Genomic DNA, 20,455 nt, shown 5'->3' with positions numbered 1-20,455 from the left:
CTTCCCTCGCTACCCACAAGCAAACTGAGCCTTTTGTGTGTGTGTGTGCTGATTCCAGGGTGGCTGGGCTTGTGTATGTTCTAAGTCCCCATGGATCTGTCCAGTGAATTGTCATGTGAATCTCAGAATTTCTCCCTCCACCACAACTCCCACAGGTTTTTTGCAGGCTGAGGTTTTGAGGCTTTAGTTTCTCATGCTGGAACCCTGGGGTGCATTGTCTGTCTCCCTCCCAGTTTTTCCTCCTGGCTTATCCACATGTGAATGTGGGACAGCCTGGTCCACCTCCCACCATTTCTCCCAGTCAGTCTGTTTCACTGCTCTGTGTCCTCTCAATCCTGGCGTGTCTCCACCCATTCTACCAGTTGGATGAATGTTTCTACTTTAACTCCTTAGTTGTCAGACTTCCATATAGTTTGATTATCTGGTAGTTCTGATTGTTTCTTGTTTTTGAATATGTTGTTGTCCTTCTTTTAGTTGTGCGAGGAAGCAAAGTGTATCTACCCATGCCTCCATCTTGGCTGGAAGTCATCCTTGATTGTTCAATTGTTTTTCCTTCTTGCTGTACTGGTTATTTTTTTTGCCTCCTTATGTTCCAAATCATTGAGTTGATTCTCAGCTTCATTGTCTCCACAGTTGATTGCTTGTAAGTTGTTCTTTATTTCAGTTAGTAAATCTTTCATTTCTGCCATGTGGGGATTTTTTTTTCTCCTGGAAAGGAGGATAGTAAACATTTTCTGTTTTGTTTTGTTTTTCTTATTGCCTCCTGTGTTCAGGGAAGGACTTTTGGAAAAGACAATAGGTGGGTAAAGTAATTGGGTGTTGGGAGAGAATGTTCCAGGCAGAGGATTTAATGAGAGCAAACATCCTGAAGTATTAAGATGTCTGCTGTATTGAAGGAGCAGCAGGAAGGGGGCCATTAGTTGGAGTGGAATGAACAATAGGGAGAATGCAGATAGTAGGAAGTAGAATGCCTTGGAAAACTTGAAAATTGTAGGGCATAGGGGTATATAATTTAATGCTTCCAAGCTCTAAAATTCTATTATGTAGAAATATAAATTTGTAAAATTATAATATTTTAAGAATCTATGATGAGAAGTATTGAGCTTCTAAACTTCTAAACACATAGAATTTTATGTTTATCACATTCTATGATTCCAAAGTTATCATTCTTCTTTACTTTTAAGTCTCTGGCATATTTGTAAAGTTTAATAATGAAACAAAATAAAGAGCCCAGACCAAAAAAAAAACATGCATATTCGGACAATTAATTTATTTCAAACTAGCCAAGAATATATATTAGGGAAAGGATGGTCTCTTCAATAAATGCTGTTGGGAAAATTGGAAAGCTACATGCAAAAGAATAAAAGTGGACCGTTATCTTATATAATATGCAAAAACCAACTCAAGATGTCTTAAGGATTGAACACAAAACATGAAAACTTAAAACTTCTTGTAGAAAACATGTGTGGTAAACTAACTGATGTCAGTCTTGACAATGATTTTGTATTTGACACCAAAATCAAAGTTAATAAAGCAAAAATAGACAAGTGGAACTACACTAAAATAAAAAGAGTTTGCAAAGGAAAACTATAGGAAAATAAAAAGCCAACATATTGAATGGAAGAAAATATTTACAAATCATATATCTGATAAGGGTTAATACTCAAGATCTATAAAGAACTCGTGCAACTGAATAGTCACACCCCTCCCTCAAACACTCTGGAGAACTTCCAATCAAGTTGGTGTAAGTAAACATGGTTCATCTCCTTGCACAACCACATCAAAATTACAACAAAACTACAGAACAGCCACCATTTGGAAACATCAGAAATCAAGCTGAATGGAAGTCCTAAAACTATGGAATTAAAGAAGAAGCCACAATGTGACTAGTAAGAGGGGAAAATGCAGAATGGGCGAGTCCCATACCCACAGGTGGTGGATAAAAATTGGGAAAGTCTCTTGAGAGTCAGAGGTCCCAGCCATACCACGTCCCCTAGCACAAGCTTCCAGTGCTAGGAAGAGAAGTCACCATAATTTCTGCCTGTGAAAATGAGCAGAGATTGAGGCTGTGGAAGACAGAAACCTCTGGACTTCCTGGCAGATCCTCTTAAAAGGCCCAAGAACAAACTTACAGACCCACTTCCTCTGAGCTCCAGTGTGGCTGCAGCAGAAAGCAAGGCATCAGAGACATGAAAGGGGGAACTGAATCATCCAACACCAGGCTGAGAGCCGGGGGACAGCTTTCTCCCAAACATAAGTGCTGGCAGAGGGCACTGCTCCTTTTCTAAGCCTTCTCCCAACAGAGCTAACAGGTCTGTGCCATATCTGAGACTCTATCAACCTGACTCACACTGTTTGCCCCACCCTGTTGATTCCCTGGGCCCTGCCCCACCCCACTTTCAGGTCTACCAAAGCTGTTTCCAGTGGCTTTTCCATAGGAATGGCTTGTGTTGGCCCATGCTTCAGATTTCCCTAAATTATCTCAAACAAGAAGCATCTTGCTTCAGTGAGACCCATACTGTCATTAAGTTGCCCCAAACCAGGAGCTAGCAGAGGCTGGCCTTGGTTCACACCTTGACCTCGCCTGGGCACCTCCAAGCTCAGTATGAGTAGCAGTCATGTGCAGATCACTTTGTAGCTTATGCTGTGTGATTCTGGACAGAACACAGGTAGTGGCTGACCTTGGATGTAACAACAGCAATCAAGGCTCAACTGAAACAGGAGGGTGTACACAGCTCACACAGTGGAAGCACCTAGAGTACCCAGCTTGGGTAATAGGGGAGTTGTGCCAGTGGACACCTACTATATTAGGCCACTCTACCAAGCTGGGGAGGCATAGCAGTTCTATCTAGTACATAGAAACAAACACAGGGAGGCTGCCAAAATAAGAAGACAAAGAAACATGACCCAAATAAAGCAACAGAACAAAACTCCAGAGTTCAAAACTAAGCAAAATGGAGATAAGCAATCTATCATATGCAGAGTTCAAAACACTGGTTATATAGGGATGCTCAAGGAATGTAGTGAGGACAACAGTACAAAAAAGATCCATTCAGAAATGAAGGATACACTAATTGAAATAAAGAACAATTTTCAAGGAAACAACTGTAGAATGGATGAAGCCAAGAATCAACTCAATGATTTGGAACATAAGGAAGCCAAAAATGACCACAGAACAACACGAAAAAAAGAATCCAAGAAAAGTGAGAATAGTATAAACAGCCACCGGAACAACTTTGTGAAATCTAACATTCACCTCATAATGGTGACAAAAGGAGAAGAGAAAGAGCAAGAAATTGGAAACCTATCTGAAAAAAAGGTGAAGGAAAATTTCCCTAATTTGGTGAAGGAAATAGATGTGCAAGGCCAGGAAGCACAGAGGGTCCCAATTGTGATGAATGCAAAGAGGCCCACTCCAAGACACATCATTTTTAAAAGGCAAAAGTTAAAGATAAAGAGAGACTCTTAAAAGAAAGAGAAAATAAGTTAGTTGCTGGAAGGTTGCCAGATGAGAGGGGCAAGGGGGAGAATTGGTGAAGAGGTGAGGGGAGTAAGAAGTACAAATAGGTAGTTACAGAATAATCATGGGGTTGTAAAGTACAGTGTAGGAAAGGAAGCAGCCAAAGAACTTATATGCATGACCATGGACATGAACAATGGTGGGGGGATTGCCTGAGGGAGTGGGGGGGATTTTGGTGGAGGAGGGCAAAGGCGGAAAAATCAGGACAACTGTCATATCATAATCAACATAATATAATTAAATAAAATATAATTATATCCACAAATTATGTAAAAATTATTATTTCATATTTTTGGTATTAAGTCTTCTAGCTTGTTGGTATTTTTGTACTGTGAAAAAATAATGTAAACAGAGTCACTTCAAAATGGAGTCAGAGCCTCCATTCCAGATGAAGGGCTTTGCATTTCTTGTTCTTTGAACATTTGCAATGCATGAACTGGGCAAAAGAGCCTTTGGAACAGGCCAAACCAACACTGTATTTCTAATGAATGCTTGCAAAGCTAACAGGAAATCAGACATCCTGACCACAGGACTGAAAATTAAAGATGTTCTTTATAATTGACACCATCCACTTATCACTAAAGAATAACAGATTATTTGCACATATAAAAATTCCTTCCTTAGCTTATTGACACCAATAGAAGTTCCTACTTTGTATTTATGTAATTACTTCCCTTCCTTTTCTCATAAAACTCCCTTGACTTCTCCTCATAACTAGAATAATATTTGGTTTCCTGCCTGAGTCGGCTCTTCCCAAATAACTATTCTTTCTCACCTCAAATAAATGCTTCTTGGTATGTCGTGTCCAGACCTTCTTTTGTGTTCACTGCTCCACCAACATCTACCTCCCTAGCTCTGAGTTCCTCCCAGACTCTGAACTTCCCTGTTTTTATTGTTGAGGTCAGTAAATTCATTGAGATGAGGAGAGATCTTTCCTGGAATTGGGTGAGGGCAGGGAAGGAGGGCTCCAGAAATGCTTGTTTTGTGCCAGTGTGCAACTGCAGCCCCAGGAGTTGGCCATGGCATGTGGAATTATTTTCCTCAGGAGAGTCTTCTTTCCTGGCTCTCACTTGTGCAAGAAGTCTGTGGCTGGTGAGCAGCTCACATAGATTTTCTTCCACTGGTGACTCAATACTCATTTGTGTTGTATGCTGTTTTGTTTTTATTCTTTATCTTTGTTGTGTCCTTGTTCATAAGAAGGAAATTCACTTTGGGTGACATTGGATGTTTTCTTTAGTCTTGGGAGTTTGGCTTTTTGTCCTATGAGAATACACTATTTGGTCACTGCCATCTGGAAGGCTCCCATATCTGTGTACATATGACATTTGGCATCTATTTTTAGGTTAACAATACTTATAGTACATATCAATTTGGACCACAAATTTTCAACAAAAATTCTTGATCTGTATTTAGATTTCATAAAGTTTAAAGCTGAAAAAGTTGATTTACAAGTCAAAGTTGTTCTGAGCGTACTTAAACTTTTTAGCTTAAATTTAAATCAAATCCTGAAATTTAAATGCACTCAACTTAAATAATATTAAAAATTCAGTTATCTAGTTTCAGTAGATACATTTTTAAAAAGATTTTATTTATTTACTTTTAGAGAAAGGGGAAGGGAGGGAGAGAAGCATCGATGTGTAAGAGAAACATTGAAACCCACAACCAGGGATCCGTCTGCAACCCAGGTATGTGCCCAAGTGCCCTGAACAGGAATCAAACTGGTGACCTTTTGGTTTTCAGGGCAATGCTCAACCCACTGAGCCACACCAATCAGGACTCACTAGCTATATTTTATATACCTCATATTGTAACCGGAAAAGACACAGGCATTCAGGCTGCCTGTCACTACCAAATCCAATAAGCAATGACAGTGATTGAATCTTTCATAGGCACTTTATTCAGATGGCCAGCGATCTGAGAAGATAGTGGGTTCATACCCTAACAAACCATCTTACCCTTTCTTTCCCGGGGCCAAATCTTTTATAAGGGGCTTGGGGGAGGGCAAACAAGGTATCAGCAAAAGCCTTTGAAATTCAACAGTTGCCTCCAAGGGGGGAAGGATAGTTGCTTGCTTCTTCCTGGTACGGATGTCTCCAAGCAAGGTAACCTCTAGCCAGTGCCCCAGATGGTCAACTGCTTATTCTCAGGCACCAGGGTGGGCCTTATCTGTAGTTACTGAAACAAAAACTTAACATACACATTACTTGCTAGATTTATGACTATTTACCTTAAGCTAAATTTTCCCAAGTCTTAAGCCCCTATCAATATAACTAGTGTCTTCTGGGCTAGATTGTGCAGGCCTAGAAGAAAGAAGGAGCATCGCCTCTATCCACCCACAAATGGAACAGGAAAATTTATAACTGGGACAGGAAAATTTATAGGGACAGGAAAATTTATAATTGGGTGTGATTAAAGACATTTATTTCAGTGGCTAGTGAGGGAGTTTTGATGCCTTATCCTTGAGAGCATTAAAGTTGTTATTCACTCCTCTCCTTGTGACAAGAAACTGTATTGCAATCCCTTCCTACATAGAGTGGGGTCTCTATGATCCAGATCCTTGAAACAGAAGAAAGAAACCTCAGTAGCATAGAGCCAAGAAACCTGTGCCCATAATTCTGATTTTTACTTAATATCATATTAATAGAAAATTAAAGGACTTTGTTAAAAGATTTTACTAAAGTCTTCCTTAAGGAGTTTGCAATCTCTCTCTTATTGAAAGAAAAATGCCGGTTGTTTTATTTAGGGCCTAGTTAGAAAGATAGCATCTTTAATCATCATTGTCCAAATATTTTTTTAACTTTAAATCAGTTTACTGACCCAGTAACACAACACACTTGCCTCCCTGACACTCCCACCCCCCTCACCCAGACTAGATAGATCTCTCTCCCTTCTTCCCTCCTTAGGACAAGCTGTTCCTTGAAAACAGAAAAGGACAGGCCACTTCTACAGCCCCAGTCCCTTTTAGGCCCTGTGAAGCAGGGTCTCAGGCACTATTCAGAACCTGCTAAAGGGGTGGGTTGAGGGTGTGTGCTGTTAGCACTATACTCAGCTAGGCAGAGGCACCCAGCTAATCCCCTCTGCCTCCCTTTGCCCCCAGGCCCTGAGTTGCTATTCCTCTTCCTCTCTGACCTTTGCGACCCTAGGAAGGATACAAGCTGGGGCTGTAGCCAGGAGCAAAAACTGGTTGTGAGCTGATAATTGGAATTTGAATTGTTTTTTTTGGTTTTTGTTTTTTGTTTTTATTTTACTTATTTATTTTTAGAGAGGGAAGGGAGGGAGATAAAGAGAGAGAGAAACATCAATGTGCGGTTGCTGGGGGTCATGGCCTGCAACCCAGGTATGTACCCTGACTGGGAATCAAACCTATGACACTTTGGTTCACAGCCCACGCTCAATCCACTGAGCTATGCCAGCCAGGGCTTGGATTGTGCTTTTTAAGTTCCAGACACCCTCAAAAAAGCCCTGGTGGTGGAAGTGAACTTCAATGCCCCTATTAAAAATGCACTTGAACAACAATTAAAATTAAAGAAAATGTTATAAAAATGCACTGACAACATTAAACAGATTACTCTAACTTAACCAAATGCCAGAACAACACTAAGCTCTACAGAAGGAGGGCATCAGACCGGTTTTCTCCAGGCCAGACACCATGCACAGAGAGAAGCCCAGGTGGCTTGTCAGAAAACAACTCAAGGACACTGCTGCACAGGGGCTAAAAAGCTGATACACAGGAACCCCTAGGGTGATAGGAAGCAAGGAAAGAAAATAAACAAATCTTAAAAACCAAAAGACAAACCACAACAGCTAGGGAGCCTGGGCCCCGACAGTGCTGCCATGGGCCCTCCAGACTTTGCCCTTGACCCAGACAGCCCCTCCTCCTGCAGGCAATGTCCTCCCCTACACATCACACAACGGAGTTTAAAAAGTTTCTACTGCCAGTTCATAAATATTTACTATTGGCGATTACATGTGAATAATATGTTTCTACTGTTCTCTATGGAAAACAATTTCAGCCAGTCAACTCCAAAAACACAATAGGCAGTCCTTACCTTGAGCCCCTCAGCCTCCTTCCCTGGACAGCAAGGAGCCCCCAACTCTGTCCCAAGGCTGCCTAACTTGCCCTCTTAACTCTTTGTGGCTCTTGGGCAAAGCATCCTCTGACCATTAGTCCTCATCAGGCAAGTTCTGGTGCAGGGGGTAAACCATGAACATCACATCTGGCTGAGAAGGGACACGGGAATGGCCTCGAGGTACAATCAGTGCATCAGCAAACTTAAGCAGCACTAGCAATCCTTCTATGCTCCCATCAGCTAATGATCCATCTGGCATTTCTACAAACAGGCTTTGGTTGGACAGAACTACATGCCAGGAAGAGACCGTCACCTTGTTACAGGGTGCAGCCAAGAGGGGGGACCCCAAATGGGCATTTGAAATGGGGTCCAGAACTTAAGGTGTCCAGGAGATTTTAAGATGTCTCCACCCCCCCCACCCAGGGTGTGGGTTGGGGGAAGGGACAAATGGAGCAGGGCCATTGAGATCTGTTTTGCATAGCAACAGCCTTGCAGCTACCCTCTGGTGTGGTCATTTAACATATCTATAGCCTTTGGCTGGTCGCTTAGATATGTTAAATAGCTGTGGCCATGCCCTGAGCCAGGGGAATGGAAGTAACTTCCCCACCAAGATGTGACTGGGGGCAGATCCCCCAAGCTGCAGCAACTGCGTGGGAGCTCGGAGAAGATTGGCTCCAGGACATGGGGCCACACCTGCCCAGACTCATGATGGCAGCCCAGTAAACCTGGAAGGATACGAGTTCTGGCATGTGAAGCCGAGTGTGGGAGGAGTCGGAAATGAGGCTGCAGAGGAAGATTGGCCGCGGGGATTTAAAAGCCAGACTTCGCGGCCATTAAAGAGAGAACCATGGTGCCCTGAGAAGGAGAGCCATGTGCAGCCCTGAGAGGGAGAACCGTGCTGCTTTAGGAAGGAGAGCCAAGCGCAGCCCTGAGAGGGAGATCCATGCAGCCCTGAGAGAGAGAGAACCACGTGGCTTTGTCAGAGTGGGGACTCTCCCCTTCCCGCAGCCCTGAGGAGGAGAACCATGCGTCTTTAGCAGAGTGGAGACTCCCGCATCCCTGAGAAAGAGAACCATGCTGCTTTAGGAAGGAGAGCCACGTGCAGCCCTGAGAGAAGGAGAACCATGCTGCCTTAGGAAGGAGAGCCATGCGCAGCCCTGAGAGAAGAGAACCACGCGGCTTTGGCAGAGTGGGGACTGTCCCCTTCCCGCAGCCCTGAGGAGGAGAACCACGCGGCCTTGACAGAGTGGAGACTCCCGTGGCCCTGGGAGAGAGGACCACGTGCCTGTGCCAGAGTGGGGACCCCTCCAGCTTTAGAAGGGGGAACCACCACCTGGTTTTAGCAGAGATCCTGGTGACTCAGCCGAGGGTGCTGGGAACCCAGGGAGGTCTCCCAGTCGAGATGGAGTATTAACTAGGAAGAACCAGAGGACTGCCTGAGCCATGGACTTCTATTTCCTTTCCTGAGATACGGTATTCTGGACTGGGCAAAGGGGGAAGGAAGGAAGGACTGTGTGTTTGTGGGTGTTTTTAGGGACTTCAGGATTTTTGATAAAGACATTATTAGGTCACTACTTGAAGTCTGTATAGCATTAAATAAACATTTCCTTTCCTTTTCACGAATCTCTGGCATTGAGAGATGTCTTTCCTCTGGCGGCGGACATAACGGACCCAGGGCCTTCTTTCAATAATAGTATATTGTCTCAGGCCCCCCCCTTGTTTGTTCTGTAACAACCTCAGTGACGTCATATTGGAAGTGGATGATGAGAGGTCTCCCATCGTTCACAAGGAGGTCCTGGTTAACAGGGAGCTTCTCATTCTTATATATTACAGCTGAGAAAGAAGGATCCCTGCTGCCCCCCTGCCCACCCAGGACCTCGACAGTGGATGGGGGCATCAGTAGGGCCACAGAGGCCCTGGAACTGGGCGCAGGTATTCAAAGGCAAAATACTGCTGTCCTGGCTGTTTATCAACTTTGCTGGCTCCGCGTAGGGGGGGAGAAGGCCACACAGGGAATGGGTAGGTGGATGAGTGGGTGGGTGTGGGGTCCCCTGCCTCCGACTCCAAATATTTCTAAAAGATAGTTATGGAATGTAAATGTTTTGCATGTAATTATTATATGTTTACATGTGGCTTAGTTCAGATTTTTGATATTTTAAAGGGTCTCATGGTGTGGGATATACTAGACTTTTATCGATATACATTTAGATTACTTCCCCCTCCTTTCTGACTTTAAAAGCAATGCTGGAATGATTGTCTTTATCATTCCTTTTTGGACACTTCCTCAAACTATAATTGCTGGATTAAAAGATTTGTGTGGAGGATGAGGTCTTTCAGACAGTAGAGGTAATAAATCAAATTGCCAAAGAAAAATAGGAAAGCACTTGATTTTATAAGAAGTAATTTCCTTGGTTTAAAAAATTGGATTCAGAAGCAAGAATCAGTGTATCAGGTGACTGTCTTCAGCCAACATTATAAATAAGGCTCAACATCTTCCTTGTATGACAAGCTTAGAGTGTCAATGAGAGAAGTTCAGAAATAGAGTAGGTAAAGAAGGTCAAAGAAATGATTTGACATCTCAGGAAAGTGGAATTGCAAAGAATAAATAAGCACACAAAAGTCCAGCTCTTTAGTAAGTAAGGAAATTAAAATTTGAACAGTACTGAGCCATCTTTTTTCCCCCACTGAATTTACAAAGTTTGGGAAGAGATACAGCACTGATGTGTAGTGGAAGACAGTGTGAGATTCTGATAAGGGGAGTGCTAAACCCTGGCCTGGAGGTGGTGAGGACAGCCACAAGCATTATAAAGAGCGAGCCTTTTTTGTTTGTTTCTTTTATTTTAAATATTTTTTATTGCTGTTCAACTACAGTTGACTCCATTTCCACCCTCCCCCGACACACTCCCCCACCTCGCCCCCCCCAGCCACTCCCACCTCCCACACTTGATCCTACTGCCCTTTGGTTTTGTCCATGTGTCCTTTATAGTTGTTCCTGAAAACACTTTCCTCTTTTTCCCCCACTATCCCTGCACCTCCTTTCTGGTTACTGTCAGTGTGTTTTTAATTTCACTGTCTCTGGTTATATTTTGCTTGCTTGTTTGGTTTTTGATGAGCCAGCCTTTCACACACTATGTGCTTAAATTCTCAGAGTTTTCTGCAGAGTCCATGAAGAACTGAATTTTATTTAGTTGATTACCATTCAGCTAAATAAAGTATTTGCCAGTTCCTCAGCTGCCCATCCAAGGAAAGGAAATCAAAGTTCATGGTTTTTCCTTCTCCCTGTTTTATTTCTGTTATATAAATGCCCCTTTTGGCCTTTATTCTATAAAATCAATCCATTTTTGGTTTTCTGTGATTTAAGGAATTAATATGCTAAGAATTAACCAAAGCCTGTGAATTTCTCTTTGGAATTATACCGTGGTTCTACCAACCCCTTTGAGTTCTTCCATTGTAACAACAGAAAATACAGCCCCAGAGTTCATGCCACCAGGGCCTGGACCTCAGTCACCCAGCTCGGCTTCCATTGGCTGCCTTGGTAAATCTCATGTGGTGCTTGAGCTCCTTTGATCTTCAATGCCAAACCTGGCTCCTGGCTAAGGTCGATTCTAGGGCTGGGCCTGTACTGATTGCTCAAGGTTAATTTTTGTCCATGCAGGCAGTGGCCAAGGTGGAGTCTGAACTTTCATTCTATGGACTGGCCACCAGGTGGCAGTGGACAGGGAATATAGAATCTGGTTCCTGTTGACGACACTTTTTTCTGTTCATCTTTGCATCTCTGAGGATCTGATATTTCTTGGCATTTGAGACTGTGGGGTTGAAAAGTTTTTGGAATTTTTTTTATGATTGGTAAGATACCCTATATTTTTGTGTTTGTGGTCTTCACCCATTTGGGTTCCCTAAAACTTAGAATTTCCTTCTCTTGGAATGCTGGTATTATGTTCATGTTTCATCATTATGGAACTGAGGCAGGGTACTAAGAAGCTATGGAAACTCCTTGTCACGTGGAATCAGGACACTGAGGCAGAGAGCTGAACAAACTGGCCAAGCAATTTACTGCCAGATACAGAAGGTCACCTCCCCAGAGACAACATCTAAGCCTCAATTGTATTTCAGCTCCAGGTCCTGGGAAGCAGCAAAACCAGATGGGTGGCACCAAGACCAGCTGCAAAGACTAATGACCCTCTAACCCTGGGCTGACCAATCAGCAGAGACCATGACCCTGAAAGGTCATAGAAAAGCTGATGAATATTCTATTGAGATGTCCCCTAAGACCTCCCCAAACTTCTAGACTTTAAAAACCCTCCAAGAACCCAGTGCTCACTCCCAGGAGCATGCCTGCACTTTTCTCTTCCCCCTCTTCTTCCTTCTCAGGTGTGCATCTCCTAAACTCTACCGGACCTCGTGAGACTCGAAACCAGGGTTACAAGGGGCAGTAACAGCTCATCCTGAACTAACCCCCTAAACCTGTCTTCAAGGCCTCCTTTTCCCTGACTTGCCAGTGAGATGAAGAAGCCCCAGCCTAGGTCTCTCCTCTCGCTTCTTCTACGGTAGGCCTTTCCTTGTTTCACTGTCCCCAGCTTTAATAAATGTACCTTCAAAGTCACCTGGACTCATGTTCTGAGATCTTTCCTGCATGAAGTCAAGAACCCACACACACTGGCCTTAAGCAGACCAGCTCAGGCCAGGTCCCCTGCCTAGCAAAAGAACCAAACAGTTAATGAAATGAACACCACATATTTAGCATAAAATAGCCATTGCTTACTGGTTTCTGTAAATGATTTAACACTTTCAAAATTACTGTCACTTCAAATTTTTTCAAATAATAAAAAGGAAAATATCATTGTTTGGTAAGGGTTAATATAAGCTAAAGAGAGGCAGACAGTTAAAGGAGAGAGAGAGAGAGAGATTGAGTATCCTGGCAAGTTCAGAAGGTAATCGCAAAATTGCTGAGATTTTCAAGTTACTTTGCTAAAATATCTAAGGCTTCTTAATTTATATGATTGTTTTTATTAACTAATCAATGCTTTTATAGAAACTACAGCCTCTATCTCTCTATTACTTAACTTTGCTGCAAAGCATTCTAAAACACAGTGGTCTGAACAACAAACATTCCTATATATAGCTTACACATTTGGGGTGTGCTGGAAATTTAGATTGGGCTCGGCTGAGTAGTTTCTCAGTCTTGGCTAATGTTGGTTGGGGCTCATTCATGTGTTACTGCTGGTCACTGAGTTAGCTGATTGGCAATTGGCTGGGATGTCTTGGTTATTCTCCATGTGGCTGAGCTTGTTCATTTGTTGCTGGGAAAGTCGCAGAGAAGCAAATCCCATGCAGGAGCACTTTTCCGATCTCTACCTGCAGTGCCTTTGCTACTGTCCATGGGCCAAAATAAGTGACAAGGACGTCCCTGACTGAAGGGGTTAAGAAAGAGTCTACAGTTTTCTGAGAAGAACTACACAGTCTCATTTCCCAGAGTATGAACGTGGGAGGTGAGGACAAACAGTTTGCAATCATCTTGCCATCAATCTACCATAGTTTCTACTGTGAATTTTTCACCTTTACCACATATGATTCCTATAGTTTGCACAAGAGTTGGTACAATTTCCCTTTTATAAATATAAAGTATTTTGAAACAAACTGGCATATGCTGTCTGCCTCAAGGAGAGAATTAATCTAATTATAAACTCTCTTAAAGTTTAATGGAGTGGAGACAATATTCCAATAGACTTTTAAAAAACAATGTCAATATATTAAGTACATGTGTAAAGTTAAAAATACAGAAAATAAAGGATTTATGCATTTTAACTTTATATATTTTTAAAATGTTAGCTCCATATTTTTTGAAAAAGCTGTATATTGGGAAAAAAGCAAAAATGTTATTAACTATCAGTTTAATTAATGACTTTGATTACTAGGCTTTAAGATTATAATGCACCAAAAATTACTATTAAGCAAGTATAAATTTTAAATATTTAGTATATAATTGATCAATAAAAACTTCTGGTAATATTCCTAGTAGATATTATTCTGACTGATTGAATAGTTTGTTTGTTTTTTTGTAAAACACTTCTAGGTCTTTGCTTTTACCACTATGTAAAAATAATGCTGGCATAATAATCTAGTCTGTTTATGTTCTTGTTTTATTATCTTATGCATAGCCTAGTTATTTTGAATACCCTTATTTTTTTCTTTTTTTTTTTTTAAGGTCAGAATAACTATCATCACTGCATTAAGATTACAAAATCATGTGTTTAACTCAATCAAATTATTGTAACTAATGTCTGTTTTTAATCTTCACCTGAGGATATATTTATTAACTTTAGAAAGAGAGGTGAGAGAGAGAGAAAGAGAGAGAGGAGTGAGAAACATTGATCAGTGGCCTCCCTACATGTCCGGACCAGGAATCAAACCTGCAATCTAGGCACGTGTCCTGATGCAGAATTGAACCCGCAACTTTTTGGTGTAGAAGATGACGCTCCAACCCACTGAGCAACCTGGCCAGGGCTTGTAAATAATGTCTTTAATAAAAAATTACATTCTTAAAATGCTATAGTCATAAGAACTCAATTTTTCAATGCTGTTGTCAGATTTAGTTAATTTTAAGAGTTTAGAATAGTACTAAATTGAGAGGAGCTAATTTATAATTAATTTTTGGATATCTAGACAATTTAAAATTAAGAGCAAATACACAAAAGACTGGTTACTAAGTCAGTAAACATAATTTTAATTTATGTTTGTTGATTAAACTTACATATTTTAGAGTGGTGCTAGATTAACAAGATATAGCACAAACAACTGCCACTGGATGATGTCACTACACATGTCCTTTTTTCCATATTATAATTTAAAAAGTAATATGTAAAGTATACCTATGGGCAGGAACACTTGACATTTAAGGTTTTCTGCTTCTTCCACTAAGCCAAAATTGGGTTACACTGGCTAAAGGTTAGTAGAAGTGGTTGAGGCTATACTGTGTGTAATATTTGCAGAGAAATATTAATATGTGTATAAGGGATTATTTGGTTAGCTAGTTTATCAAGGAAATTGCTATAATTTGTCAAGGGAATTTTGTGTATTTTTTAAAAATATTTTTTTAAATTTATGTATTTATTTTTAAAGGGAAGGAAAGGGAGGGAGAAAGAGGCGGGGCGAAACATCAATATGTGGTTGCCTCTTGTATGCCCCCTACTCAGGACTGGGCTTCCAACCCAGGCATGTGCCCTGACTGGGAATTGAACCAGAGACCCTTTGCTTTGCAGTCTGGTGCTCAATCCACTGAGCCACACCAGTCAGGGCTAAATATTTTTTTATTATTGTTCAAGTCCAGTTGTCTCCATTTTTTCCCCACCACTCCCTCACACCCCACCCTCAATCCTACCCTCCTTTGGCTTTGTCCATGTGTCCTTCATACGTGTTCCTTGATGACCCTTCCCCTTTTTCTTCTGTTATCCCCTCCCCACTCCCCTCTGGTTTCTGTCACTTTGTTCTCTATATCAATGTCTCCAGTTATATTTTGCTTGTTTCTCTATTGTGTTGATTAGGTTCCACTTATAGGTGAGATCATATGGTATTTGTCTTTCATGGCCTGGCTCATTTCACTTAGCATAATGTTTTCCAGATTCATTCATGCTGTTGTGAAGAGTAGGAGTTCCTTCTGTCTTTCTGCCACATGGTATTCCATTGTGTGAATCAGGGGTGTCAAACTCATTTTCACTGGGAGCCACATCAGCCTTATGGTTGCCTTCAAAGGGCCCAATGTAATTTCAATTTTTTAACAGTTAAGGAGTAGTTACATTTATACAGTCCTAAAATTATTTTGGCCCTTTGAGGGCAACCATGAGGCTGATGTGGCCCTCGGTGAAAATGAGTTTGACATTCCTGGTGTAATGTACCATAGTTTTTTTGTGTGAAGGGAATTTTAAATAACAATTTAAACCAATGCAAATGATCCTAAGAGCAAACAACAAATGAAATAAATAACATGTATTCAAGATAATTAACAAAAAATTCTGCAAGAAAGTCTGGAGTGGGTGGAATTTGAGTCTTGACTGATTTCTTCCTAACACTTCCTGACTCAGTAAGACAGACTCCACTCCAGACTTCTACACAAGAACACAAGGCTCCTTCACCCCCAGATTCCAGTCAGGAGAGCTTTCTGGTTGATGCAAAAAAAAAAAAAATACTTTAAATAATGCTGTTGAACTCTATGGAAATTCTCAAAGAGGAACATATATATGTTCCTATAGATATTTGTCACCTTTTTAAAATTCACTCCTGCTACCACCATGAAAAGGACTAAGGAAGCAAAAACCTCTATTCTGTACATGTAAATGGACACATGTACCAATGTGACAAATATACTTTGTCTACTTTGAAAATTTCTTTCAAGCACCACAATTCTGCCTTTTTATTTATTTTTTTTGGGGGGGGGGTGGATTTCTGTTCAAGTACAGTTGTCTCCATTTTCACCCCACCACAATTCTGCCTTTCAATAATCAGCCCTTAAGTTAGAACCTTGAACTTCACTGAGCCGAGTTGTGCCCCATGGAAAAGTTTGTGTTGCTTTCTTAAGCAACCCCATTTGTGATAGTTTGGTGCCCTGAAAACTGATACATCCATCCTCAGATGAGTTGATAAAATAACCTGGTATATTCATACACTGGAATTTTATTCAGTCATAAAAAGGAATGAAGGTACAGTAATCCCTTCTTATTCGCAGTTTTAATTTCTGTGTTTTAGTTACCTGTGCTTAACCATGGTCCCAAGATATTAAATGATAATTTCTAAAATTAAACAACCCATGCACTTTAAATTGTGTGCTGTTCTTGAGTAGCTTGTGAAATCTTGCACCATCTAATTCCATCCTTTCTGGGACATTAATTATCCCTTTGTCCGGTGTATCCATGTTGTATACGTGCTGCCTGCCCATTAGTCACTTAGTATTTGTCAAAGTTACCAAATCAACAGTCACAGTGTCACAGAGCTGGTGGTCATGTAACCCATATTTTACTTAATAATGGCCCCAAAGCCATTTATATAACTTTCATTTATGTTGTCATAATTGTTCAGTTTTATTATTAGTTACTGCTGTTAATTTCTTACTGTGCCTAATGTATAAATCAAACTTTAACTTAGGGATGGATGTATGTATAGAAAAAACATAGTATATATAGGGTTTGGTTCTTCATGCACTTTCAGGCATCCAGTGGGGTTCTTGGAATGTATCCTCTATGGTTACGGGGTGACTATTTTATACATAGTACCATTAGCATGAACCTTGAAAATATTGTGTTAGGTTAAACAAGCCAGTCACAAAGACCATGTGTTATATGATTCCATTCATATGAAAATCAAGAATAGAGAATCTATATAGACAGAAAGAGATTACTTGTTGCTTAGGGCAGGGAATGAGGTGAAAGTGTAGGGGAGAGATATTTAGAAGCTTTTATTTTTATTTTTGATAAAATGAAAAGGTCCTAAAATTGATGATGGTGATTGTTGCACCCAACTATGAATATGCCAAAAACCATTTAAGTGTACTTTCTAACTGGGTAAATTTTAGATATTTGAATTTATCTCAATAAAACTATGGTAAAATATAAAAAAAACATAGTAAAGAAAATACACTCTCTGACTCATGACCTTTTTGGCTCTTCCTAGCAATAACAGTATAAAGACAATTAATTCACCTACTTTTTGAGAAGAACTTACTCCAGTAAAACAAATTACTTTCAGAAAATAAAAGGAATATCAACTCTCTCAAAACTGTCTCTTACCACCTGGTGTTGCCCCAACCCAATTGGGCACCTCTTTTCCCATTATAGCTTTCAATACTCTAGTCCATGCTTCCACCAGAAGTCTGAAGTCTCTGGGCTCTCACTGTCCAGAGATGGGTCAGTCTTCTTTGCTGGACTGTGAGCCCTATGTGGTCAGTGGATGAACCTAGCCTGGTCACTGTGACATTATCAGGTTGTTCCAAAGTTCTTCACATAGAAAAGAGGTGTGTGTTGAATGACTACAATGCCTTCTAATCCTCAGAATTTCTAGGACCTTTCTAGTGGGCTTTTATCAAGGAAAGTGACACTTTTTTTGAGGGTCTAGAGCTCCTCCATGCTTTACTTAGAGAGAAAGGTCAGCATTTAGCCCCCTTGTTTCATATATTTGACTTATACATAAGATATTTTGAAAAAGATTTTCACAGCTAAACATTTGATAACCATTTGACTTGTTGACTTGAAGAAAGAAGATAGCTATCAAGCAGGGCTTTGGGTGTCTAACTGGGCTCAGATTTACAGAACCTAGCAGCCATAGCAATGCAGCCATTGCTATGGCTGCATTTCATACCAGCTGCATATTAAGGACACCATTCATTGAACTACCTGCCTCCCACACTGAACCACATGCCTTCAGTGTGTTCCTGCTCTCTGGTTTCAACACAATAAAGGAGTTGCTGGAATCATATTTCAACCAATAGCACTAAGACTTTTCCCATCCAATTGGAGCTGTACAGCTATGTTGCCATTAGCATCTTCACTGAGCAATCAGACCAGCTCCATTTTGACCAATCAAGAGAGTGCTTTCTGGGGACTTCTCATTTACATAAAGGCAAACCAATCTGAGACCATGGGCAGAAACTTCTGTCTGTGTAAGTCAGCTCCCTCTGGCTTGGAAAGCACACTTTCCTTCTTCACAGAAGACTGTAGCTTGCATTTTTCTGGCTGGAGCTGAAACACCAAGGACTTTCCACCAGAACAGAGTGGTACAGAAGAGAGTAGGTGGAGCAGAGCAGGAGCAGACAAGTGGAGCAGAGCTTTCTGGCCAGAGAGGAGCTTCTCCTCCAAGGTTTCCCTCACCTGAGGGTTTCCTCACCTAAGAGCTGCCTCGCATATATGCAGTTCCAGAGTTATATTGTATCACAGTTAAGCTGTTTGCACTAAATAAAGTTTTCTTCTTCATTGCACCCCAAATTGGGTATTTCTGTAGACACTGAATTGATGCCAACATATATTAGTTGATAGTCTGTACTCTTATAAGGGTATTCGTAGCTCTGAAATGCAATACTTATGGAAGGAGCACCAAGGCTTTAATGATGTGCATTTCTGCATTTGTCAGTGGTGGGCACAGAGTGGTGGCACTGAGATTTTCCTTCAAGAAGGAACTTGCCATTCAGCTGCAAGGAGTGCAGTGAACTGACAGCCTCCAGCTACAGTATCTTCAGGATCCACTTCAACTTGGAGCAGAGTCCATGCTCTTCCAAGGAAGCCCTGTCAGCAACTGAGAACAGCTGGGATTGATGCATGACCACCTCTTGCCCAACATGAGATACCCCTAACAGCAATCTTGACTTCAGAGGTATCGTTAGATAAATTGCAACTCTGCATGGTGGTCTGAGTCTCTCCTGCCCATTTCTGCTTCTTCTCTTCTTTCCTCTCATGGGTGTCAAATCTGCATCTCAGTCTGAACACTTTTCTTGACCCATTCTGCTTCCTTCCTCTTTTGTCTTTAACATACATTACCCCCAATAAAATTATGCATTCCTAACTCTATCTAAGCCTCTACTTCCCAGGGGACCCAATTCACATAACAAGCATCATGGGATTTGATGTTTATTACATTCTTGGTCTCAAAACTCTCTTCTAATTTTGGAAAATGCCTATTGTGTGACTTCATAAGTGGAAAGTCTTTGTTTCCTACCACGGAAGTTGAAGGGGCCATTAAATCTTAGGGACCATTAAACTTTTTCCAGCACACCCTGAAACCTAAGGCTTCAATGTCTGACAATGGTTTGGCTATCTAGATCATCCTTCTAGGAACTATGAATATTGTTTGAAGAAGTGACAAAAATACAATCAGGAGTTGTCTACAGCAGTGGCAATGGGTCTAGTGTCCCCTGGCAGTGGTGTTCAGGGCCCTGAATGTGTGTGGAGGGGGTAGCAATGGCAGCAGCTGCCCTTGGCTAATGGTTCTGGCCACTATATTGGCTGACATCCTTCTGGCACTGCCTCTTTTTTCTTTCCTACTCTTATTTTTAGCTTGACTTCACATTGATTTTGTGAGCTAGCCATTCTCTTTCAAATAGCCAACATCCTTTACAGCTTAAAATAGCCAAAGCTATTTTATGTTAGGAACATTGTAGTAGCCTCCTAATTGCTTCTTGCTTTTGTCCTCACCCCTTCCTTCAGTGTATTCATTATACAACAGCTAAAGTTAGTCATTTAAAACATTTCAGATAATGTCACTCATGACACCTATGCGCACCCCCCTAAAGCCTCTCTATCTCACTCAAGTCCTCATTCAATCTGGCACTTTAACTCTCTACCCTCCTCTCCTTTACTCATACAGACATTCTTACTCCTCTACTCCAGCCACATGTGCATCCTTCTAGATTCATGCACACACAGCCTTCTTAGGCTCAGCTTTTTAAAACTTGTTCTGCCAGGAATACTCACTTTCAGGTATCTGTCTGGCTTGCTCAACATTGCCTTAGGAAACCACCCATGACCACTGATTTAAAAGTCTAATCCTGGAATTCCATATCCCACTTCCCTAGTTTGCTTTTCTAACATGTCATTTGTTTATTTATTATGTTTATTCTTAATATGCTACCTTCTCAACTAGAAAGTAAGCTCCATGAGGGCAAGAATCTTGTCCATTTTGTTCACTCGTGGTTCCTAAGTACCTGAACAATGTGCTGGCCCACATTGGATATATAATGAATATTGGTTGAATAAAACGAATTATAAAAGAAAACTTTCATCACTGATCAAGTTGGTGGAGTTTAGAAATGGGAGCTATAGGCAATTTAACTATTTCTCAAAAACGGATTGGAGAGTATTTGGAATTGGAAGTTATAATAAGAACAGGG

At 41.1% G+C, this 20,455-nt stretch overlaps 1 pseudogene; it reads right to left on the bottom strand.

The window, feature by feature from the left end:
- Nucleotides 1–7,684: 7,684 nt before the first annotated feature.
- On the bottom strand, nt 7,685–9,674 carry LOC123823669 (annotated as a pseudogene).
- Between the last annotated feature and the right edge of the window lie 10,781 nt (nt 9,675–20,455).

This window comes from Phyllostomus hastatus, unplaced genomic scaffold (genome assembly GCF_019186645.2).
Source record: "Phyllostomus hastatus isolate PE091 unplaced genomic scaffold, TTU_PhHast_1.1 phas_contig_5, whole genome shotgun sequence".
Taxonomy (NCBI): domain Eukaryota; kingdom Metazoa; phylum Chordata; class Mammalia; order Chiroptera; family Phyllostomidae; genus Phyllostomus; species Phyllostomus hastatus.
This window is presented reverse-complemented; position numbering and strand designations above follow the sequence as displayed.